This window comes from Camelus dromedarius, chromosome 4, assembly GCF_036321535.1.
Source record: "Camelus dromedarius isolate mCamDro1 chromosome 4, mCamDro1.pat, whole genome shotgun sequence".
Classification (NCBI taxonomy): Eukaryota; Metazoa; Chordata; class Mammalia; order Artiodactyla; family Camelidae; genus Camelus; species Camelus dromedarius.
The window spans coordinates 84,865,039-84,891,686 of NC_087439.1; the positions used below are offsets into that span (position 1 = coordinate 84,865,039).

Below are 26,648 nucleotides of genomic sequence, written 5' to 3' on the forward strand. Positions count from 1 at the left end.
GAATATGAAGGGTTATTAAAAGGAAGATGGTAGGTTCTTAATCACTAAAGTGGAACAAAATTAAATTACTTTAAATTGAAGAATGAACACATTGCTTGAGTGTTTATGGAATCCAGTGTCATTAAAGACACTGAGTTGAGAATCTCAATTCCTAGAGATCTTTATAAAGGCTACACTGTGATGTCTCAGCCCATGATCAACCATGTGCATCCCTTCTGAAGCTGGTGCCTGTGTTGAAAAGGACTTCCTAGAAAGGACTTCCCAGAAGGACGCAGGATTTGGGTACACAGGATCTCTTAGAATTCACCTGATTCTTTCCTTGAAATTCAGTAATTGGAAAATGTCTTGAAATATATTCTAGTTTATTTTTTCTTTAACAAAAGGTTAAATGGCAGACACTGTTGATTGTGTATCTTAGTGGTGGTGCCCTGAACATACCCCCTTGGCATCCACATGTCCAGTGAATGCTGATGGCACCTGTGAATCTCCACCTCAGGGCTTTCTTTCTACCAGAGTATAAGGCAGTAATTTGTCCCTACTGGGGCTGATACTTAACCTGGGTATAGGTCTGCCAATCCTGCCTACTGAGTCTTGCCAGCACCACAACCTGAGGGGTCAAAGACTATCTCATTTGCCATCATGGAATCCTGCATAACACTAATCTGCAAACAAGAGATCCACTTTCTGGCAGAGTAGCAGCAATGGGCATGTGACTATAGGATCCATGGGGACTACCATATACATGCTGCCTGATAGACTCCTTCAAGGTCTCTTAAAGGCCCAGCTAAGGAGTCAGCTTGAGGATGATGCTCATTTGGGGTGGGGCCCTGCCTTTCAAAATGGGGCATATACTTTGAACCAAAGGTCAAATGATGCTGTGTCTCCAGTTGCTAGAACTCCGTCTGCTAGCCCTAGTGGATGATCTATGATTAAGCTAAACTTATCAGGGAAATTTCATTTGCTAGTGATTGGTTTAGGGAAAGTGGGCTGAATACATCTTGGGAAGATGTAGTTCCCCAGTAAACACACATTGACATGTATAGGAGAAGCCAATTTTTCCCTACTGGCTTTGGATGTAGTATTGTGTAAAAATAATGCTTGGAGCAGTTGCAGCCATTTTGTAACCATGAAGAGAGAGAACATGAACACTGAGAATGGTAGAGTGAAGAGATAGAAGGAGCTAGGTCCTGATGACACCAGTGAGCCCTTTGAAGAAACCTTGGAATTGCCTTCCTCTGGACACTTTAAGTGAGATAACAGATGGTTTTATTGTTTAAGCCATTTTAATCAGAGACAGGTAATTTCTGGTGATAACCATGGCGAACAATGCTGATGAGGCCTCTCCACATTTATTCCTTCCTGTGACTGCTTCTGTGGTGACAATGCCCACCTTCCACTAGAGAGGCCCCAAATGGCAACATTTCCTGGCCCCTCTTGCAGTTGGCTATGATCATGTGACACAATTCTGGTCGGTGAGACTTGAGGAACAGCCAGTGGTTAGCCTTCTGAGAAAGGGTTTCTTCCTTAATAAGAAGCGGTATTTAGGAAACATGCCCCTATTCTTTGGCCAGATGCTGCTGTGTCCTCATGTGACACTTGAAGCTCTGGCTGCCATCTATGACTATGACGGTCTAAGGATGAAGTCAATGTGCTGAAACTGACAGAGCAAAAGATGTAAACGCTCAGGTCCTCAATGACGTGGCAGAGTCACTGGACCCATCTTCGACTTGCCTTGCCTCTGGAGTTATCTCTAAGTGAGGAAAATAAATGTCATAGTTTAAGTTGGTTTTTGTTGGATGTTCTGTTCCTTGAAGCCAGAGTCACCTTAACTCAAACATATAGTACAGTGTGCCACTTCAAGTACTGCCCCCACCCCCAATCCACCAGAAATGAAAGAACAAAAAAGTTTTTGTTAAACTTTCAAACATCAGCCGGTCCTGGTTTTACGTTATAAGGATCGTGGAAAATGCGAGCACCATGTAGTTTGTTATACAGTCAGAGACTCTGTGACCCTTCACATGAGACAGATCATTAGGCATTCATGAAAATTACAAAGACATCTCCTCTCAAAACCCTTGTAATTCGGAGAAATAACAAAACTATAAAAGGAACTGCTGGATGTTCTCATTCAGTTGGCCACTACAGTTTCTGCAATGAATGTTTCTAAAAAGAAGGAAAATGCAAACAAATTCCACAATTCTCTCAAAAGGTCTAAATAAAAATATAAATATACTGAAATCCTGTGTAAAAGAAAAGCAACTGTGCACTTATTATTTTATTAAAAAGATGAAACATCTTAGAAACTGGAAGTATTACATTTCTGTTTACCTTGAGCAAACAAGATGAGAATTTAGCATTTTAATTCCAAGGGATATTTTCTTCTAAGATACATATCATTCTCTCTCTCTCTCTCTCTCTCTCACACACACACACACACACACACGCAGTGTAGAAAGAAATAATGAAGAAATGTGTTAAGATGTTGCTGGAATTCTACTAGTCTGCTTATTAATGGAAAAAAAGGTTCCTCCTCTAGAAATTACATATTTTGCTAGAGGATTTTCCTGGTCCTGGAACTACCACTTCTAAGGTACCACTTCCCTCTGCATGCAGAGTGGTGGAGGTATTTTCAGAAGAGAAATCCTGCATTCCGTTTATCTTCAGGGCGTGTCCTTTTGATAGCATTTCAGCGGATTAGCGAGCAACCTATCCCTCTCGTAGAACAGGTTACGGGAGTCAGTTATCCTTTCCTTTAGGTAGTTTACTCACCTGGGGCCCAAGTTTAGGCGGCTTCGCTAATTTTGAGATTCTCTCGGGAAGTGAGCTTGAGCCTGAGGCTGGCTCATGAACGTCACCTTTCACCTACTTAAAGACAACGTTTGCATCCTTGCAAGATCCATTCAAGTAGCTATTTCTAGCTCCTTCATTACTTCAAAACAAAACAAAATCCTCCAAATGTTGTATTTCCTGTGGTATCAAATCTGACTTAATGATACAACTTTGTTCACAGACCAACTAAATAATATGTCGGATTTAAGAAAAATAAAAAGCTCAACTTCACTACTGCTCGGGTAATGAAAGCCATCTTTCAGTGTATTGTAGTTGTGGTTTTAGTCACTTGTGTTTTGCTTTGTTTGCTTGTGGGAAGGCAGCCTACCTGATTCCATGTCTTCTTTCCTTCTGTTGTATCTAAAGTGAGGTATTACGGCAAACTCTTTAAAATACAGAAACACTTTTAGCTTCACAAGAACGTCCAAAAACAGTAATTTTGGGGGTAAACTTTATCCTTTGAAAACACGTATCAATCTTGTATGAATAGTGAGTGCACTGAGTGGAGATGGGTTATTTATTGGGTTCGGTGAAGCCAGAACAAGAGAACTAATAAACATGCTTCGAATTTTTGAACCCCTCTATCTTCAACATTCCCCAAAATGATTTAAAAAAATTTTGACAAATTTGTGCAAGAACAAAACAACTAATCAGGTTAAGAATTAAAATAATACACATATTTTTCCTAATCTATATGAAGATTTATATATTACAGCAATAACTGCATTTGCAGTTTTTTTTTTTTTTCCGGAGGGGACGCTGGTCTTAGCCCGCTCGCCTCGGCCCCCCTGCGCCCCCAGCCCCCAGCACCGGCACTCCTGCAGACGCTGCCGGACCCGCCCCTCCAACGCCCACGTCGCGGCCGCACTGGCCGGCTCCCCTCCCCCAGCCGCCGCGGTTCCCCCCCAGCTCCCCCCGCCGTCGGGTCCCCGCCCCGCGCTGGCTGCGGCTGGGTCCCGTCCGCCGCGGCTTCAAGAATGACCCGTAGTAACCCCACCCCGCCCCCGGCCGCCCGCTCCGCGCCGCCCCGCGCTCTGGGCCGGAATTCGATAGGCCCAGCCCCGCACGCGCCACCGTCCGCGGGCCAATGGGAGGCGGCCTCTCTGCATATGCAACGAGCGCCGGCTTGGGGTGCGCATCCCGGGCGGTTCGGCTCAACAGACGCTGGTGTGCCGGCGCCTCAGAGCGACGCTGCGGTAGTCCTCGCGGCCGGGGCTGGGACGAGGCGGCGGCGGCGGCGGCGGCGGCGGCGGCGGCGGCGGCGGCGGCGGCGGCGGCGGCGGCGGCGGCGGCTGCTGCAGACCGGGCAGGAGACGGCCGCCCCCTCGCAGTGCGACCGCGGCGGGCTGCGTCCGGGTCCCCAGGAGGCGGCCCGGGCGTGAATGCTCTGGGGGCACAGCCAGGCCTGCGTGGGCCCAAGGCCGGAGGAACCGGGCCCCCGGGGCCCCGGCGTCCCGGCGTCGCGGTAAGTGCGGCGCCCGCTGTGGGAGCGGCGGGGCCGGGTTGGCGGCGTGGCCTTCGCGTGCGGCCGGGCTGGGCCCGAGGACGCTCGGGCCTGGGGAAGGGAAGCGGCTGGCCTGGAGGCCCTGGGTCTCCGGCGTGGCCGCCCTGCCCGGCACCGGCGCGTACACGCAGGCGGTGCGGGCTCCCGGGCCGGCCCGGCCCGCGGCGTGGGGAAAAGCAGCCCGGCTGGGTGGGAGGCGCCGCCGTGGGACTCGGGAAGCGGGTGTGGTGGGGCCGAAGGGTCCTCGCGAGCGGGGGGAACCGCAGACCGCACAACCGCGGCGTCCGGGGGAGGAAGGATGCGCGGGGTCTCTCCGGGCGCGTTGGGGGAGGTGGTTGGCGACTCTCACTAGCTCGGCTCTGACGCGGTCCCCGGGAGGAAACTGAGCCCTGCGATTTCGGAAAACCACACTGGAGGGCCGGACGGGGGTGTGTTGATGCGGGGTGTGAGGTGGGTGCGTCTTGGTGTTCGTTCTGGCCACGGTCGGTGGTGGTGGGGCTGGGAAGAATACTGCTGTTCTGGGGTTGGGAGTTGAAGGCTTACTTTTCCCCAGGTGCATTTAAATTAGACACCAGGGGTGGAATGTGTAATACCGAGGGAGTGCTTCTTACCAGCAGTCCGCTGGGGTAGGGATGGTAAGACCCGTTTCACAGATGAGGAACCCGAGGCCCAGAGACACAGAACTAGTTTGTCCAGGCTGGATTTAGAAAGTATGCTCTAAGCTAATGTGTGTATGACCCTTCAAAAATAGATGGGGGGCAGAACAGCATCTTTAAAATTATGTGGCGGCTGGAGAGAGAATAGGCCTCGTGAAAGTGATTATAAAGCTGAATAAAATGACAAACAGCCGATGAGCCTTTACAACATTCCAGGCATGGTGCTAAGAACTTCACGTATAGTATCTCTACACTGTTAACAGCCCTCCTGGGTGGTGGTTATTCCCATTTTACAGCTGGAGAAACTGCAGTTTGGACGCAGTCCGCTTGCCTCCAGATCCCAGCAAGCACGAGGAGAAGCTGGGATTCTGGCCTGCCTATCTAAAAATCCAGAGCTCCCACATCTAACCACTCTTTATATTATACTGCCTCTCCTTGGTGACTGGCTGAATAGTTGTCGGTCTGATGAGACCTTCTTTCAGGATCACCTCAACCTTTTTTGCTTCCTTGCATTAGTTCCGAGAGTTGAAGGATGCCGCTGAGTTGCTCCTTAAAGTACTAGAGGGTTATTACAGGGGAAGAGGTGTTGTGACATGGGAGTCTGTTGCACACAATTTATTCGTTTCTTTTGTGTTCTGGCATTTTCCTGCGCAATTCTCACCCTTAAGGATGAGTAGGGCTTCTTTAGTCACTCTGGCATTTTCTCCTTAGACCCCTGGTTTCTCTCTCCCTCTAAAAAGAGTTGATTCTGTAGGATGGCAGTGTTGGGTGTAGATCAGAGATCCATCCACTGGATGTTAAGGGTCACGGTGACAAGGCACCTAGTGTCTCTGACTCTCGGTTACTGGGTTTTTAAGACATTTGCACTGGATGATTTAAGCTGAAATATTCTGTGAGTCATGTCCTCCTTGAAAGAAAGGAAGGAAAAAAGGATGGACAAATTATAAGGGGAAAATCAATCCCTGTCTGGTTTGAGGGGGTCAGGTATTAAAGCTTCAGGATTTTTCTCATTGCTTATGTGATGTGCTCCTCTGCTGTCTGGTTCTGCTTAAAAGACTAGTTCATTCCTCATTCAATTAATGACTCACTTATAGCCTTTAACTCTTATTCTATGCCATGCACCATGTAAGATGCTCGGAATAGGACAGTGAACAGAATTGATGTGATCCTTGCTCTCATGGAGGAAACAGACATAAAGCAAATCATCACACAAATAGTATATAATTACAAATTACTGTATGTTCAGTGAAGGAAAGATAGTGTGTGAATGATTATACTGAGGGTTGTGTTTTAGATGAAAATCTGATCTAGGAAGTTTTTTCTTTTTCTTTTAATGGCGGGTGACCAACAGTGCTTATTGACTCAGATACTAATTTTTTTTAAGCTTCTTATTTTGAGATGATTTTAGATTCACAGCAAAGTTGCAAATGTAGAACATTCCTGCATACCAGTTCTCCTGCTGTAATATTAACATGTCACATAACCTTGGTTCATTTGTCAAAATAAGAAATTAATATTGATACTATACTACTAACGAAACTACAGAGTTTATTCAGATATCACCAATTTTTCCACTAATGCCCCTTTTTCTGTTCCAGGGTTGAATCCATGATAACAAGGTGGCATTTTGTTTTCATGTTATTTTAGGTCTCCCTAATATTAAATACTTAACTTAAAATTTACCTTTTATGATTTTACTTTTAATAATTATTTGTAATAGTAAATGGTACAGAACACTAAGAAAATAAATATGTGAATATGTAAAATAAACGACATCATTTTCCAGTGATTCCAATTTTGTTTAAATTAAGATTGCCTAGTGTCAGTATGGTAGAAAGAAAATTTTATCAGATTTAAGTTTCAAGATCTGGCAAGTAAACATTTTCCCTGGCATCTCTTGACCTTTTAGATTCCCTTTATTTAATTTTACTTATTTATTTCTTTTTTTTGGACAGACTATATTCCATTATAGGTTATTACAAGATATTGAATGTAGTTCCCTGTGCTATACAGTAAATCCTTGTTGCTTATCTATTTTATATATAGTTTGTTAATCCCATACTTCAAATTTATCCCCCCTTTCCCTTTGGTAACCATAAATTTGTTTTCTTTGTGAGTTTGTGTCCGTTTTGTATGTAGACCCATTTGTATTATTTTTTAGATTCCACATACAAATTTTACCAAGTAATACTTGTCTTTCTTTCTCTGACTTCCCTTAGTATGACATTCTCTAGGCCTATCCATGTTGCTGCAAATGGCAATACTGCATTCTTTTTTATGACTGTGTAATATCTCACTGTGTAAGTGTATATATATATTTTATGTAGTGTGTGTGTGTGTGTGTGTGTGTGTGTGTGTGTGTGTGTGTATACCACATCTTAAACCAGTCATCTGTTGATGGGTACTTGGGTTGTTTCCATGTCTTGGCTGTTGTAAATAGTGCTGCTGTGAACATTGGGGTGCATGTATCTTTTCAAATTAGTTTTCTGGTTATGTGCCCAGGAGTGGAATTGCTGGATCATATGGCAACTCTATTTTTAGTTTTTAAAGAAGCTCCGTACTGTTTTCCATAGTGGCTGCACCAGTTTACATTCCCACCAACAGTGTAGGAGAGTTCCCTTTTCTGCACACCTCTTTAGCATTTATTATTTGTGGACTTTTTAATAGCCATTCTGACAGGTGTGAGGTGATACTTCATTGTGGTTTTGATTTGCATTCCTCTCATAATGAATGATGTTGAGCATCTCTTTGTGTGCCTGTTGGCCATCTGTCTTCTTTGGAGAAATGTCTAGGTCTTCTGCCCATTTTTTGATTGGGTTGTTTGTTTTTTTCATATTGAGTTTTATGAGCTGTTTGTATGTTTTGAATATTAACCCCTTGTCGGTTGCATCATTTGCAAATATTTTCTCTCCTAGGTTGTCTTTTCGTTTTGTTGATGGTTTCCTTTGCTATGCAAAAGCTTTTAAGGTTGATTAGATCCCGTTTATTTTTACTTTTATTTCATTTGCCTTGGAAAATTGGTCTAAGAAAATATTGCTATGATTTAGGTCAAAGACTGTTTTGCCTATGTTCACTTCTAGGAGTTTTATGGTGTCCTGTCTTATCTTTAAACCATTTTGAGTTTATTTTTGTGTACAGTGTGAGAGAATGTTCAGATTTCATTGTTTTACACGTAGCTGTCCAGCTTTTCCAACACCACTTGGTGTAGAGACTGTCTTTTTTCCTAGGGAGTGTTTTGAATTGATAAGGTGAGGTAATGCTAGATGACATCTTACATTCTGAGGCTGTAATTAAATGTACATAAAGCAAGAGTTTGAGAACTCTTGAGCAACAATATTCTTTTCATTGCAATGTCTGTTCCTACCAAGAATGTCACTCCAGCTCGTTGCAATGTATGAAATTGAGAGAGGGAATTTTTCCAAGCAGGCATGAAATTGAGAGAGGGAATTTTTCCAAGCAGTCATTTTGCCTGCCTTCAGGGTACTTAAAACTTAAATATACCTGTAGCACTTAAACTTTCCCCTTTCACATGATCAGTTGGGAAGCAAGAGTCTTTATATTAGATTGGAACTTGAGGATGGGATCTGGATGTTTTGAGGAAAGCCACGCTAAGAAAAAGTTGACAAATTTTTCTAACTTTAGATAATTAACAGTGTAAGTATTAAAATTGTCCAGCATAGTTTACATTTTATAGAGCGATTTAACTTAAAATTCTCAACTTCTTAGGAGACAAATGGTGACATGGTTTGGGAAATAAAAGCTGTTAAATGTGTGAATATTTCAGTTGAACATATATTAAGCCAATACAGATAATTCATTGCAGTACACTTACTGAATGCAAAGCACGCGGCTAGGTGTACCATGTGGAATAAATAAACAGATGAACTTGGTAAAGTCCTTGCTTTCAAGGAGATTTCAACTTAATGAATACTAATGCTCAGATTTAATTTTTTTTTCCTTTTCAAAGTACTGTCATGTAAGCTTACTTAATCCTTTTAAGAGCCTTATATCATTAGCAGAAATATTGAGAAAATGAGATTTAAATTGCCAGACACGGTGATTTGTTAGTATATGGGTTGAGAAGAGGAGATGTTGAGTGATTACTAGTCTCTACTGTTTTGGAGCCATTCGTGTAGAGATGGTGGCTGAAACCATGAGCGTGGGTGAGACTGCTTGTGAGGAGGCTGGACTGAGAGCAGGAGGCCAGGGATGGAGCTGGGTAGAGGAGACTGAGCTTGCAAAGGAGACCAGAGGAGCAGCCAGGGGAGTGAGAGGACAGCCAGAAGCAGGTCCCCCTGCTGCCAAGGGGGAGCAGTCAGTGCTGAAATGCTCCTCCGAGAGGAAAATTGAGTATCATCCGTTGGATTTAGCAACTCAGAGGTCAACGAGTGACCTTGGCAGGAGATACTGATGTGGTAGAGGTAGGGTGGGGAGCAGAAGCAAGTGGAAGGTGGGGAAAATGGAAACAGAAAGAATAGGAAACTTTGCAAGAGTTTTGATTTCAGCATGATTAAATGCTGATGGGAAGGTGTCTGTTGAGAGGGAGAAGTTGAATATAGATGAGAAAGGTGTAATTTGTGCAAAGTTCCTGAGAATATGGGAGAGCATGGGATCCAAAGAAAGTAAGTCCTGTGCCTTAGCTAGGAGGAAGGACAGCTCATCTATAGTAATAGAAGACGGACTGATCAACACCTGACAGGAGTCAGTACCTTAGTATGGAGCCCTGAGCAGTTTCCCCCAAATTGCCAAGAACTGTTAAATTCCTAAAAGTCAGCCCAATTTTAGCTCACTCATGACTTAGCTTTTTAGATAGCCTCACTACAAAGCATTGTGTGAAATTGATCTAACATGTGACTTACTCTTGATTTTTATCCACCTTAATATGGTATATACTTTCATCTGACTTTTAATTATATATTTCTTTGCTGGAAAGGAGACATTATAAACATTAAATCTTGTGATTTCTTCCCTTCATGCTATTTCTTAGTTTCATAAGAAAGTTTTCAGACTGCTTTTGTTTTCCTGACATTTTAAGTGCCTTAATCCTTTTAATATAAAATTTTAACTTCTGTTTTTACTGGAATATCTTTACTTTTAATCTTTCCTATTTTGAGGAGGGTGAATGCTTAGTGGGATTAACTGATACGCTATTTTTTATTTGGCGCTAAAGGTACCTAAATAACCAACCTGTTAGATAAACTGCCTCAAACTATAATTTCCCACTTGTTCATGAAGGTATTTGTTATGAGGCTATATAGGGGCATTGATTTATTCATGTATTTCTTTAGTGTATATCTTGCAAGACATTGGGAATTTGAAGATAATTAAGAGATAGTCCATGCTCTCAAAGAGCTCAGGGTTCACAAAAGGTAGTATATGAACATTATATGGTGTAAGGGAAGAAGGTATAAGAGCAGATATATTACAGTATGGTATAGTTCTTAAATCAGAGCAGAGCAGAAGGGGAGATTTTACAGTGGTGGTGGTAGCCCAGTTTTCCAAGATGAATTGGGCTTTTGTCAGGTGAACAAAAGAGCCAGGGAATGGAATGTTTTACCTTGAATTTGTACCAGGTATGTGTGTACACAAAAATGTATACATTGGAGATGTTGTAACAATACCAAAGAATATTGTTAGAAAATTAAAAAGCTTATCTTGCTATCCTGATACTGATTGCTCAAGAAGAGGTGAAAAGCTGCCCATTTATCTGTTATGGTCAGCTTTTCTATCTCCTATTTAATTTGGAAAGTAATCACATTTAAATAATATTTTTCTGATACAAAGCCTGGTTTTTCTTTTTCTAAACTGATGATCTTGGATAATAGCCAAAACCTTTACAGTACTTCCTCTGGCCAGGTACTGTTTTGATTTTCTTCTTAATTTTATGAAATAGTTTTTTTTTTTTAAATCATTCTTATTTCACAGATGAGGAAATTAAATGACTTGCCTAAGTGTGTGCTGAATCTCATCCCAGGCAGTTTTCTTAGCCCAGGTGCTGCATCTCCTCCCTAGGGTGACAGTTTGGCTTGAAGTTCATATATACCTCTGAAGGCATGATTGATTATATATGGAAAGAAGCTGTAATGAAATTTAGGGACATTGTTTATATCTATTTTTCTTTTTGTACTTGAACATAAATACTTCAGGATATATTCTTCTTAACATTCTTTCACTAACAGTGCCCTTTTAGAATTTTTTGGATCAGGAATATAAAGCAATTTAGGATGCTATAATCCACTAATTCCATTTGCTTCCTTTTCTTTCTTTAAAACAAAAGTAGACCTGCTTTCTGTATGTCTGAGAAATATTTCATAATATTTGATCCAGTTAAAGAAATTCACTTCCTTCTCCCAGATCCTCCAGTTAACCACTGATCAGAATTTGGTGTTTATTATTCATATGCATTGCTCTATAGTTTTACTACACATGTGTGTATTCCCAGACAATGCATAGTATTGTTTTATGTTTTAAGTTTATTTTTAAACTTGATATAGATTGTATTTTATTTATTCTTGTGCATCATACTTGTTTTTCAGTCCATATCACTTAATCAGTGTAGTTCCATCAGTTGAGTTTCATCAATGTAGGTACATGTCATTTTAGCTCATTAATTTTAATTAGCCTTGCTTTACTTTCATTTTTATTTCTTTTTTTGTTCTTAGTAGATAATTTTACAGATGTATCTAATGTTATCTCATTTTTAATCCCATAAATGTCTATAGGGACAATTCACATGTGTCCTTCCTTTTGGAAAATTTTTATAAATCTACTTTTGACTTAGCCAGTTCTGTATTTTAGTGCTTATTTAAGAACTTTCTTCTAAAATGCACCTATTCCATTGTAATTTTGGTGGGTAGAAACGTGGACTTGGAGTTAAGACTGCTTGGATTTGAACCCTGGCTCTACTTACTGGTTGTATAGTCTTGGGCAGCTTATTTAACCTCTGTGCCTCAGTTTCTTCTATAAAAAAGAGGTACAAGAAAACCTGTAGATAGTTGTTGGGATTTGTAAGAGATAAGTGCTTGTCACACAGTCAGCATTCAAATAATAACTATTCTAATTCTGTTTATTTTCAGAGTATACAGTATTTTCTAAGTCTATCCACTCTTTATTATCGCTTTATCTTTTGAAGCAGCATTATCATCTTCACATAGACAAATATACTTTAAGGACATGTCTAAGATATTAAAACCTCTTGGTAATGGAAATTGGGAAGAGATATAAATAGTAAACTGTAAATTGAGGGACATTAAGTAGATTTTGTTATATTTTAACATCAATAATTTAGGATTTATCTTGAGCTTTCATTTTTTGGAGATATGTATAAAGGTAGATTGACATGGTGTATTTCTCATTCAGAAAACTTAACAAGAATCTCCATATTCATTTTAAACACTTTTTGTAATATGACCTTGATAACAATTGAGGTAGCATTTCTAAATACATTGTCTTGTGTCATCAACTTTGTGTTGAGTGGAGAAGGAATCATTGCCATATATGTGTGTAAAACTTGCTATGTAAATTTGAACTAGTTACTTAATCTTTTTAAGCCTTCCATTTCAATTTCCGTGACATAAAGATGTTAATTCTTACCTCATGGGGTTTTCATGAGGATTGAGGGAGACAGCTGTTTGTAGTTTAGGGTATGCAGTTGACCCCATTGCTTCCTTACTTATCTGCTTATCTCTGTCTTCTCTTACTTTTTTCAACCCTGTTTTCTTTCTTCTCTGTTCCTCCTTTGTTCCTCTTCTCTCTTTTCTCTATCCTCTCATTGATATACAAAAATCTGCACATATTTAATGTATACAATTTGAGTTTGGACATGCATACACCTGTGCAGCCATCATCACAATTAAGGTAATAGACATACTCATTTATCTCCAGAAATTTCTGTGTGCCTCTGTTTTTTGTTTTGTTTTTTTATCTCTGTCCTTCAGAAGTAGTTTTTTGGTAAGCAGTAACAAGGTATTTTGAATCCAGCATGTGAGCAAACCCATCATCATACAAATAAAAGCATATGTCACTTAAAAGGGACTTGGAAATGCTAATTCCTTCAGGACGAGAGTGTTCAAGCTGTATGAAGATACATCCAGGATGTGGTTAATATTGAATGAGTAGTACAGAGGATGGAGACATCGTATTTGGCCAAGGCAGCCAGGGAAAGGTCAGCTGAACACCTGAGACAGAGGTTGCATTTGAAGAAAGAGCTGAGTTTGAGGAAGAGGTTCTCAAATGGGTGATGCCCAGGGCAGTTGGGGAAGAGCAGGACTGACAGATAAAATTGAGGCATCGACTGTTCTGGGGGACTAGAGAAGCTGGGATAATAAATCATACCCCTGGGGGTGGGCAGCAGAAATCTCCCAGAGACTTAGAGGACAAAGACCTTGCCTAAACTCCTTTGATTCCTTCAACTGAGGATGTGCAGTTGACTATTGAACAACATAGGTTTGAACTATGTGGGTCCACTTACTTATAAGTGGATTTTTTTCACTCAACATGTACTATAGCACCACACAGGCCAGGGTTGGTTGAATCCCTGGACGTGGAACCTTGGGTTTGGAGGACCGACTGTAAAGTTATATGGGGATTTTTGACTGTGTGGAGAGTTGGTGCCCCTAAATCCGGAGTTGTGCAATAGTTAACTTTAATTGTTGAATGAATGTAAGGTAGTAGGAAGAGGGAGGGAGACTGAGTGGCCAGCAGGTGAACCATGTGGGCTCTGAGTTGTTACAGGAAGATCATTTGTGGTCTGGCCCGAGTTGTTTCTGTGCCTGCTGCTTGGCTGTCCATGTGGCACTGCCCACATTGTCCCTGGCACTGTGGCATTGTTCATACCATTTAGGCTTTGTGGAGCTCAGTTTCTTGTCTGTAAACCTTTCTTGCTCAGCACTGTTATGAACTGCTTCTCCATCAGTGCTCTTTTTCTTTTACCTCCCTTTCCATCTCTTCCTTTTACTTGGCTCAGGATTTGTGCTATTTCTGCCATATTTCTTTGTTAGGCTTCTCTGAAACTTTATCAGTTAGCTTTGTGCTTTTCCCCATGTGTGTTTATTTATGTGTTTACTATTTGCAATTGGCTGGGGTATTTGCATGGGTTTTATTAGATACTAACTACACTGACTGCTGCATAGATCTTAACCTTTTGAATGTTAGGTTCTAAGTTGGTTTTGTAGGCATAAAGCAGTTCATTTTTCTGCATCAGTGTTTCGGGATTATAAAACATTCAGTATCAGTTTGGCCAGAATTATGAAAAGTTCCTAATTCAACCACAGAAGTTTCTTATTTTTACTTATTTTACTTTCATAAGGATTGTAACAGTCCTCATTTTGGACCTTGATGTTGGCTTTCTCTCTCTCTCTCTCTCTCTCTCTCTGTAACCCTAAAACAACCAGAAGTTTTTCTCTTCCCTTTGGAAACAGACTTCATCTCTGGACTTGATACCGCCTGTTTTGGGGGGGAAGTATGGAATAGCTGAGTTCTTTTCAAAATAAAGCAAGGAGTTTATTTTAGTTCCATAGGAAATCAGAATGAATGAATTTTGGAACTATACTTGACATTTTAATGTAAAGAGAATTGACTTTAATTGAAATTATACCACATGGATGATGTTACATGGAATAAGTATTTTTTATATATTCACAGTTAATGCTTCCCTAAGTCATCAGTCACTTTTGTACTGTAATTTTCCATATTGCTCCTGTATTAGAGTCTAAGAATTCATATTCATCATTTACCCTGAAAGTAGTACTGACCTCTAGACTGATGCCTGTTTAGACTTCTCTTCATGGTGCCTGCTCTCCTTAGAAACTCAGAATGTTCAGTTTGTGTGTCACTTTCTAAGACATAAGAAGAATACCTGTTTTCTCCAACAGTGTCTTGAGGTTGGAGGGTTATGAGAGGTAGTGGCTGCTTGGGAGTGATGTGTGAGGTCAGAGGAAGCTCATGGGACCCCAGGTATAAGGAACAAGATTGATGTGCTAGAGAGGAGTGATGGAGGGCTTGTGCTTTGTGACCACATTGTTAGTTGAATTCCCACATCTGGTTCTACCTCATTCCAGTTTTGTGACCACAGCAAATTACTTACTCTTCAAGCTTAAGTTTCTTTAAGAATGGTTTTTGTCTTGCAGCATGCTCCAGGGTGTGCACGCAACCTGTTTCTGGGGTGCTGGAGGAAAATGTTAGAAATTTTTAAAAATTTCGTATTTTGTGCATGATTTGTAATGTTGATAGTATGCTAGAACAGTAGACCATATGTACAGTGTTAAAGGTACACGTGTTTGAAATGCCAGCACTTTTACCAAAGGGGCTTGTGATCTTTAAAGTTTAGGGATGGTGAAGTAGTAGATAACCAGGCCCATGCTTGGAAGCTTATTAGTTTGGGGGCAGTTTATAGATGAATTGGGGATAGGGTAGAAGAGCTTGGGTTATTTGGCTCTGGGAAATGAATTGAAGGGCATTAGATTTAGGGAGCATGTCTGCAAGTTCATTTGAAAAATGATAGACACAGTATAACTGGCATGTGTAATGATTTGAGTTACTTTGTGAAAATCTTAAACTACATTCTTACACTATCTTATGTGTTAGAAGATTATATGGTAGAAATTGGATGGAACTTAACCCAGAAAAGTGAGTCAATGTTAGGGAGTTGCTTTTGATGCATGGATGGTTTACCCACAGGTAACTTAGAGCTGACGAATGTAGGTCTAAGTTAATGTTTGTTTATATTGTATGGTGCCAGAAGACAGGCATGTTAACTATAGTTTAACTGTAATTACATTTTTGTGTTTCTTGTAATTAATTTCAAATTGCTTTATGAAATAAATGTATTTGCTATCTTTTCTTTTTAGATAAGTCTCAAATGTAATGTATTTCTTTTGGGCTCCTTAAGGGAGAGTAGCTGTTTAATGTAGAAAGAAAGTGTCTATGAGAACAGGGATATTTGTATTTTAGTCACTAATACACACCCAGTGCCCAAAATATAGAAGATACTCATATATAGTTGATAGAATCAATCTTTGCATCCCTGTCACCTAGCACAACAATGGACATGAGATACTCAGTAAGTGTTTATTAAATTGAGTTGAAAGATTTGAACGTAATTCCAGAAAAAAATTTGAAAGGCTAGAAACCTGACATCAGAATGGCCAGTGTACACTTATTAGTGGGAGCTCAGGAATTCAGAAAGAGTAGACTTAGTGTTGATATGCATTTGAAAAGTTAGCTGCTTGAGTAATATGTACAGACATAATTTAACAATTATTGGATAAAGAAGGCAAGGAAGTGTGATGGATTGTCTCAGGCCAGGTCAACTGCTTGTTGTACTTTAATATCATAACCGCTTGTAGCCTTTGACATTCCTAACAGTGTCTTCATTGACTCTCATGTCTGCCTTTGGCTTCTAGGACACTTCTCTTGGTTTCTTTACCCTTCTAGCTGGCTTTTATAACATCTGTCTGTAATGCTTTTATATTGTAACTGAATATACTATTTTTGAGGGATTTCATGGTTTTGCCTCTAATATGGATAGAGTCAGTGATGACTCTAAAATCTGCATCTTCAGCTCTGTCTGGAGCCCCAGCCCTGTAATTCTGACAGTATTGTGAATATCTTTTCTGGTCATTCCTATAAACTTGGTATCCAACCCTATACTTGTGGACTCTCCTGTGTATCTGCTTTTCCTCCTGTATCCCTTATACCTATTACAAGTCACCCAACATTCTAGAAATGTTGACATTAATCTTCAAAGGTAAATCTTCGCATCTTCCCACATCCTATTGGTTTTACCTCAGAAAAGTTTCTACAGTTGGTCCTGCTGCCTCTGTATCTATTGCCCTAAACCCTGGACCTCTTCATCCTTCACTTGGGCTCTTGTAATAACTATATACCTGGAATCTTTTCTGGCTTGTTTTTGATGTTGACCCAGGTAATCATTCTGAAAAAACAAATTTGGTCAAGTGCCCTACTTAAAAGCCTATCTCATTCTATCTTAAGCATGTTTCCATATTCCATTTTTATTTCTAACTTTTCCTACGTTTCTTGTGTTCCAACTATCTCAAGCTTCCTGTGACCCTCAGTCTGAGTGCCTTCATGTCTGCTAGGCAGGATTGGAAGGAGGAATTGGAGCACAGAGGGAGTGAGTTAGCCCTTGTCTGTGGGACCAAGGAGTCATAAAATCTTCAACTGGATCTTGAAGGATAAGTTTACTTCAGCAGTCCTTCTAGCTTCTTTTAATTCTCTCCAGTTCTTTTAGTTAAATGCCAGTTCCAGGTTCTAGAGACAATATTACTGAACCAATACATCCATGCTTTGGTCACAGGCCTCCCTGATCACAGGCTGCTGGATCCTTGTGGTCGCCTGTGTTTGCCATGGTCTGCTGGGGTAGAGATGGGACTGAAGTGACATAATGTAGTTCAGACAGAACCAACAGAGTCATAGGCCAGGCAGTACGGGCTGTGTGGGCTGTCGTAGCACTGGAGATGGTTTTGTAATTAGAAAAAAGACTTAGGAACAAATCCTTTTGGTGACATGAGAGCTGTGGAAGAGAGATATTGCTAGGCTGATTGTTTGCTTCAGGGATGTATTCCTCATCTTTCAGCCATTGGCTCAATTCTGGTTTTTCTTTGATGCTGTTTAATTTATTGAATAATCTATCCTTCACTCATTGATCTGAAATGCCACTTTCATCAGATATAAATGTCCCATGATTATTTCAGGTTTTTAAATTCTGTTCAAGAATAGTTAGTGTTAATTTTGGCATTTACTATGCAGATACGCACTGTGTATTCTTGTTCTCAAATTTATTAGCTAATCTTAAAATTGCTTTCTTCTGGATGAGCTTTAGAATTAATATATCAAATAATCATGCAAAACTGACAAGTAACAAAATTGTATTAGAATTTTGATTGGGATTGCATTTAGTTTACACACACACACACATATATGTATATGTTTTCCCCTTTCATTTTCTAACTGGTTATTACTAGTATATGGGATAACTATTGATTTTTATTATTTATCTAATACCCAGATATCTTAGTGAATTTTCTCTCTGGTTGGATGGTTTTCAGATGATTCTTTCGGGTTTTCTTGTCACACAGCTAATTATATGCAAATAGTGATTATTTTGTCCCTCCTTTTCCAGTATTCATACTCCTCATTTCTTTTTCTCATCATTGCATTGGCTGGACTACAATGCTGTCCATAAGAGGCACGGTTAGAGCCACGAATGTGAACCATGTCTGTAATTTAAATTTCTAGTAGGCATATCAAATAAAGTAAAAAGAAACAGGTAACTTTAATATGTTTTACTTAATCCAGTATATCCAATATATTCAACATGTAATCAGTATAAACAGTGTTAATGGATTGTTTTACATTTTTTTTCCCCATACTGTCTTTGCAATCCCATGAATATTTTACATTTAGAGCACATCTCAGTTTGGACAAGGCACACTTCAGGTGTTCAGTAGCTAGAAAGTCTTTTGAATTTTTAATGTCAGGTATTGTTATTAATTTCCAAAAGCTTTTCCTTATTTTTAGTTCTTCTATATACCATCCTGTTGTTTAATCAACAGGATAGTCTCTCTTATCCCTTTGAGAATATTAATTACATATACATATTTAAAGTGTTTCCTCTGTTTTCTGCATTGTCTGTTTCCATTTTGTTCCCTTTCGTCTCTCCCCCTTCTTTCGTTTTCATCTCTGTTTTTCATTGTGATATTTTTTTACTCAAATATCTGATGATTTAGAATTTTATCTTCTGTCTGGATTTTGGTTCTGTTATATCTTCCTGTTCCTAATTTATTTTTTCATCAATAAATTCTCAACATTGGCACTAGATTTAACATTAAGAAATAGATCTGATTATGCCATATTCCTGCATAAAAATCCAAATGGCTCATCAGAGATTTGGATAATGTCTAAATCACTTAGCACAGCACGTGGGGCTATGGCAGTGAGGCAGTATTTGTTTCCCAGAGCTGCTGTCACACCACAGATTTGGTGACTCAAAGCAACAGGAATTTATTCTCTTACAGTTATTAGAGGCTAGACGTTTGAATCAGCATTCTTGGGCTGAAATTAAAGTGTTCCCAGGGCTGGGTTCCTTCCAGAGGCTCTAGAGAAGAATCTTTTCTTACCTCTTTAGCTTCTGTGACTGCTGCATTTGGTGGCACCACACCAGTCCTTCAGGCCAACATCCTCAAATCTCTCTCCCTACTTCTCCCTCACTTTGCCTTCACTGTGTGTCAGACTGTGTGCTGCCTCTCTTTTACAAGGACGCTGGTGATGGCATTTAGAGCCCACTGGTTAATTCAGGACTGTCTCCCCGTTGCAGAAGCCTTAATTTAATAACACCTGCAAAGAACCCTGTCTCAAATAAGGTAACATTTACCGGTTCCAGGGATTAAGACCTGATATCTTGGAGGTTGTTTATCAGTCTACAACAAGTATTTAGAGTTTTCTTAAATTGCCCTTTTCTTGAATACCTCTTCTGTTGCAAATACTATAACTGCCTGCAGTTGCTTCTCTTCTTGTCTACTTGACCAAAAATGTACGGATCAGTAAATATTTGTTGAGGAGTTTCAACATTTATTGAGTATTAAATACTAGGACCTGCTATGAGAGACTATTTAATTAGGAAAACGAAAGGTATAGTAAGTGTGCACCTGCACCAAAACCTCTCCAGCGCAAATTTCTCAAAAGGGATTTGCTAAGTCATAGGGATTTACATTTTTAGGTTTAGCTGCCGGGTTGATACCAAAGTAGCTGCACTTCCCCCAGTAATGTCAAAAGCTGTCTTATTTTCTATATCCTTGCCAATACGTGTGATTTTTTTTGTTTGTTGTTGTTATTAAAAAAATCTGATGGGGGCAAATGATACTGTTTTAATTTGCATTTCCATGATTACTAGTGAGGTTGACCATTTTTTTCCATAGTTAATAGACATTTGGATTTTTTCTGTGAATATACATAGTCCATTTTTTCTATTGAGTTCTCTTTTATTTATAGAAATTCTACAAATACTATGGATATGAATTGTTCATATAGGTTGTTGCTATCCTTATTTACATATGAGGAAACTGGCACAAGAAATAAGTAAATTGAAAAGACCCCCCCCCCCACCTAATGGACAGATGGATAGGTGAATGAATAAGTGAGTGAACACGTCTAGATTCATAGCTGATTAAAAAATAGAGCAGGGATTTTGGACCCACCTGTATCTGGTTTTAAAGCCTCTTCTTTAGAGTATATTTGGCTGCCTTGCAGAGAATGAGGAAGTTAATAATGAGGCAGTGGTGTGCTGAATTTTGACTCAGAATACTTAAATACTAGCTCTGTTTACTAGCTCTGTGAACTTGGGCTGTTGTTAATAAATATTTTTTTTAATGACTATAATGACGGCTAAGCTATCTGCAAGTGATTAAGAAAAGCATTGAGATGGTAAGTAGAAGTATTGTATATACAGTGACATACTGTTTATAAATCTTAATAATTCTTCTTGGCCATCATAATAATGATTGAAAAACTTAATATACTTTATAAAAGTTTTGGATATACCTTTTTAACAAAATAAGCTTTATTTTTTAAGTGTGTTTTCTAGTTCACAGCAAAATTAAACAGAAGGTAGAGAGATTTCTCATATACCCCCTGTCCTATGCACAGCCTCCCCGATTATCAACATCCCACACCAGAGTGGTACATTTGTTACAACTGATGAACTCATGTTGATGCATCATTATCATTGAGTCCTTAATGTACATTAGAGGTCATTCTTGGTGTTTATAGTCCATGGATTTTGACAAATATGTAATGTCATATTTGTATTCTACCATTATAGTATCATACAGAGTAGTTCTACTGCTCTAAAAATTCTCTCTGCTCTGCATGTTCATCCCTCCTTACTCCTTAACCCTTGGCAACTTTCTGCTGTCTTGGTAGTCTCAATACTTTCTCAATAGCTTTGCCTTTTCTAGAATGTCGTATAGGTGGAAGCATGTAATATGTAACCTTTCAGATTGACTTCTTTCACTTAGTAGTCTGCATTTGAGTTTCCTCATTTCTTTTTTGTTCTTTTACTTTTTTTTAAAATTGAAGTATAGTCAATTTACAATGGTGTGTCAATTTCTGGTGTACAGCATAACAGTTCAGTTATACATACACATACATATATTTGTTTTCATATTCTTTTTCATTATAGGTTACTATCCTCCTTTCTCTTTAGTGCTCCATAATATTCCATTGTCCGGACGTAGCAGTTAACATTCACTTGCTGAAGGACATCTTGGTTACTTCCAAGTGTTGTCAGTTACGGATAAAGCTGCTATGAACAGTTGCATGTAGTTTTTCTCTCTAGACATAAATATTCAACTCATTTGAGTGAATATCAAGGATATTGATTGCTTGATTGCTGGATCATATGGTAAGAGTGTGTTTAGTTTTGTAAGAAGCTGCCAAAGTGTCTTCCAAAGTGCTGTACCAGTTTGCATTCCCACCAGCTGAATGCGAGTTCCTGTTGCTCTGCATTCTTGTCAGCACTTGGTGATTTTGGATTTTGACTGTACTAATAGGTGTGTGGTGGTATATAATATGCTTTTTTGTTGAAAGCTTACATGATGAGATGTCATTTGCTAGTATGATAGACGATGTTTCCAGAAAAACTCAACAGAATATTTCCTATAAGGTTTGGAGGTAGAAATGTCTCCAGGAAAAGGTTGATATTTGGCTGTGATTAACCAGATCATGAATAGTAATGCTTGTCTTCATGTGTTTGTTTTGACAGGTATTGAAACAAAGGCACATACCTTGAAGGCACTAGCACCTCCTACCATTGTCAACTGGTAAAATGTTTAATTTTTTTAACTACAAAATTTCTCTTTATTAGGCATACAGTGTATTAAGTTAAAACCAAGTGTTGGTAAACAGTCATAGAAAAAACTTTCTCTTTCCATTTTGTGAGTGTAGAATTATGAAAGGTATGAGGAGATAGCTTTTAAACTAATTCTGACTCCATATAAGCCCATTGGAATATTAAACATTTGGATGGTAGCAGAAAGTGTTAGTCGTTGCAGTAGAGACAAAGTATTCAGAATACTTTTGTCCGTATGTGAAGGTGCCCTAGGTTAGACACTTGGAAGGAGATGGGGACAGCAGCAGGTTTGCTACTCTGTTGGCTGAACATGAAAAGGTTTCTTAGAGTCAGGTTAAATACTTCTCATAGTTATTGAAGGTGGATTCTTTTTTTTTACACCTTCTATTTTTTAAAACATAATCTAATTTTTGAAAATTTATGGGAAAGCTGCAGAGGCCAGAAAACTGGGCACACAGGAGAATGGAGGGGAGGAGAGGGAGGACAACTCTTTATCTTAGTAGCTTTGATTTTGAAACCTGTTTAGAAAAAGCTTTATTAGTGGTAAAATAGTTGAGAATTAATGGAAAGAAGAAAATACTTTATGTAAATAATTTAAAAAGGAAAGGAATAAGATCATATGAATAAAATGTAAAAAAAAAGACTGAGTATTGACTAAAGAAAGTAATTGCATGTTTAAACCTTCTTAACTATTTAACATTTAGATAGTACAAATAATTAAGTTGATTTAATGGTGATACTGTCATTCATCCAGTTATATGTAGTTCCACAGTGTAGTTATAACTTCCTGATTATATATGTTATTTGCTTTTTCTTAAGTTTGTTTTTAACTGATATGCCAGAATATAGATAAGAGGGGCTCTTTGGATGAGGAGGTAAATGGTGGAAAAGGAAACATCTAAGGAATCTTACTGGACAATTTATAAATCCTTGAACGTGAAATAACAGACATAGAGTTAGGTTGGCTAGTCTTCAGTATTGCAGAATTATTCTAGGCTATTGTAGCTTTTACTCATAAATAGAATAAGCATCTTAAAATTATCTTAGATTAAACTATCTTGAAATCTTAGACACCTGAATCTCTTTATATTCTCAAAGGCTAAACTTACCAGAAGAGCTTTCTTTAATCACACGTTCATATTTTGCTCATTATAAGCACATTTACTTTTGCTGACATGTTTCATATATTTGAAACTTATATTTAGCCTCTGGCCTTAGAATTTTCTTTAATTTTATTTTTAATTTTATCCTAGGGAAGGAAATAGGTAAATTCAAAGGTGAAATTTTTAATCCAGCTAAATCAACCTTCACTTAAAAATTAGGTCATCTCTTGACTCTTTTAGGTATAGTTTATGAATACTAAATATATTACTTAGCTGGATTGAATTGGAATTATAAAGACCCTCAGGTACCAACTAGACAGGCTGATGTCATTATATAATTTAATAGTTCATATTTCCTGAAATGTTTATGTAGTTGGCTCTCATTTACTTTTTGTATGAGATAATTGGAATAAATAAGGAATGTTTTTCTGCCCTACCATTTGGGTAATGTAATGGTGACTGAACATGCCATTCTCCCCATTCCCCTTCAGTGAATCAACCTTGAGCAAAATTCTAATATAAAAAGCTGTACTTCTGTACAGAGAATGTCTTTATCATTTCTTTTGGATATAATAATAGAAAGAGGAGGGTGTATAGCTTGGGAACGTAAGGAGAAAGCACAGTAGGAATAAACTTTCGCATAGATGAGGAGGTTGAGGCAGAATGTTTCAGAACCCTGAACCTGGGGTGGGTATGTGTGTGGTTGTCTGGGTAGGAAGTGGTTGGCGGTAGACCGCACTACAGTGATGTAGATGAATGACTGCAGAGCCACCTCCGAGTACTCCCCTGTGTGTTGCTGGGTCCTGGCATGAGGTTATTAAGGATAGACCTAAACCCTTGAGAGTTGGGGAAGCTCGTTGAGGATCATCTTTAGATGTATGGATGCTGTGTAAATTGAATTGGTTAAACAGAGTTGGTCCTCAGTTCCACATGTATATTCCACATGTATTGTCTACTTTTGGGACTTGAGTGGGATCTAGAGTGTGGGATTCAATAGTTCTGTGTCATAAAGTCTAAGGATATTTAAATCTTTGCATGGAGTACTAGACATATACATACTAATATTTTTTCCTTATATTTTCTTAAACAAATTTGTAATCATCTGGCTGAAGCTCATGGAGAGAAATTCCCAAAACTGACTGGCTATCTAGGGACAGATGGAGTAGTACCAATTCCAAATACAAGATAGGTTAAACATCATTGTTCTTTTTGCTTGCTGTTATTTTATAAAGGACTTGATGGATGGATTTCAGCCTCTTAATCTTTGAAGTCTTTATTAAACATGAATCAGTAATAATAGCAGCTGAGATCTGAGTGTTTATTATAAGGCAAATGTTACATCCTCTACATGTATTAACTGTTTATGTGATACAGATATTATTGTCCACATATTGCAGATGGTGAAACTGAGGCTTAGAAAGGTAATTTACCTAAGGTGACATTTAGTAAGTAGTAGAGCTAAGTGTCAAACCCAGTCTGGCTCTGTATTCTAAGCTCTCAATAAGAGTACAGTTGAATTGGCTTCAGTGTCTTCAGAATCAGAGGGGTGTAAGAAATAATCAAGATAAAAGAAAGATATGGATATTGATATCCTTAGTTTTGTATAAACAAAATTTAAAGCACTACTAAAACATACATTGTTATTTTATAATTTATGTTGAGTGCTTTCACCTACTCGTTTGTTCCTTAAGGGAATTTCCGGAGGCATTTGTTTTGTGAGGATTTGTTATCCTCCTGGTTTTACAGTGAACCTGAAGCTTGGTGAGGTTAGTTGACTTGCCCCATGTTACACAGGGAGTAAGTTGGGGACCAGCATCAAATCCAGAGCACAGCTGTAGTTCTAAAAGGAGCAAGCCTGTTGAACAGTTTTTATATGCAATCAAACCAGTGTTGCAAGTAATAGGACCTTCAGTAGGTCATGTGAAGTATGTAGATAAAACAAATACCTGTCTGTTTTGAAACTCCAATGAAACAGAACTTTGTACCCAAACCAGCTATACTAATAACTAGCATTTATTACACCTTTACATTTTCTAGAGTCCCTTATATCTACTGCATTTCACCTTATCTACACTTGAAATTTTGTGCATATGGGGATATATAAGGTACAGAAAAGTTACTTTATAAAAAAAGATCAAACTTAACTGGAGCCCAGGCTACAGTTGATTTGCTTAACTTCTTGAAATGATTAATTGTAGAGTGACTAGATCGTTCTGGTTTGCCTGGAACTTTCCTAGTTTTAATACTGAAAGTTCTGTGTCCAGGAAATCCTGAAGTCCCAGATCATTCTAATTAATTATCCCACTTTGTGGTAAGTTGGGGATGGAAGTAGGATTGCCGTATAAAATACGGGGAACATAGTAAAGCTGAATTTCAGATAAACATTGAATAATGTTTTACTGTTATGTCCCATATATTGAATGACCATATGTATGCTGAAATTTACTTGTCATTCATCTGAAATTCAGCTTTAACTGGGTGTAGTGTAGTTTTGTTTGTTAAATCTGGCAACCCTAAGGAAGAATGAAGGGACATTTCAATGGGTAAAAGTCCACTTCCTGCTTTTTTGTGTGGACCTTAGGCTTTATACATTTATCTGCTTAAGGAAGCATCGTCATCTGGCAGTTTCCTTTTCTGGGGTACTTGACTTGTTCTTTTAGCCAAGTGAACAGAGGTGTGAGAGATTAGGATGATTGTATGAAACCAGATTTTGCCAATGCATTACAACTGGTGTGTGTGTGTGTGTGTGTGTGTGTGTGTGTGTGAGAGAGAGCGAGAGCGAGAGCGTGAGCGTGAGCGTGTGTTGGTTTGAGCAATTCTCCTTTACTTTTTCAGGAAACTTAACCTAAATCTGAGCCCATCTCCTCTTTGTTGGATCAGTCTGTCAAACACTGCAGTCTCACAGACCACCCACATTGTCTAATGTGTTAAAAAGTATTTCTGTTGTTGTTAAGGTAGTACATTCACATGATTCAAAATGAAAAGAAGTAAAGGCTTTCCCCACCCCTTTCTTGCACCTGTTCCTTTTCCCCAGCATGGAGACTCTGATCTAATTGGAAAATGTTGGAATTTTTTAAATGGACTTTTAGAAGTCTTCTTGTTGAGTGTTTTCATCTTTTTTTTTTTTTTTTGAAGCAGGGAACCTCTTTCCTACTCCTCCCCTAACTCCCAAAAGGTGGAGGGAAACACCTTACATAGAAGACAGAAATGGGTTGCTCAGGTCATTTAAATTTCCAGTGTTTAATGGTTGTCAGTACTTCTAAATCAGTTTGGGAGTCCTTGTCATCAGTAGAATATAGTCTTGAAATAATTCTAGTTGGATTTCCTCAACATCAATGGTGAACAAATTAGGCTTTAGTGACTTGGAACAAGGTCTCATAGTAATGAGCTGAGACTGGTGTAGGTGTGTATGTGTGTATTCTTGTGCATGGATGTATTTAAAATCCCTGTTTTATGTTGAGCAGAAAAAAGTGTAAATTCCCTTGTCTAATTTCTCTGTTTCATACTTGAATTTATGGTAGTATCCAGCATTTTTTTTTGAAAGAGCATCTGGCTTGGATTTTATTTAGAAAAGGAAAATGGAATAAAAGTAGTAGATTAAAAATAAAAATATCTCAATCAGGTTAGGGAAGTTAGGTTACTATATTTGTGGTTCAAGGAGAATACCCAAAGGTCCTCTGTTATTTCAA

The 26,648-nt window shown here is 38.9% G+C and overlaps 1 protein-coding gene across 2 annotated transcripts in view; it reads left to right on the forward strand.

Annotated features, from left to right (window-relative positions):
- The first annotated feature begins 4,132 nt into the window (after positions 1–4,132).
- ACSL3 (acyl-CoA synthetase long chain family member 3) overlaps positions 4,133–26,648 on the forward strand; it is a 56,919-nt gene continuing 34,403 nt past the window's right edge. The window contains exons 1-2 of one of the 2 annotated variants that reach the window (XM_031452265.2): positions 4,133–4,294; positions 21,770–21,827. The gene's annotated coding sequence lies outside the window, so the exon portion shown is untranslated. The remainder of the gene's footprint in view (positions 4,295–21,769; positions 21,828–26,648) is intronic. The other variant, XM_064485206.1, reaches the window with a different exon arrangement.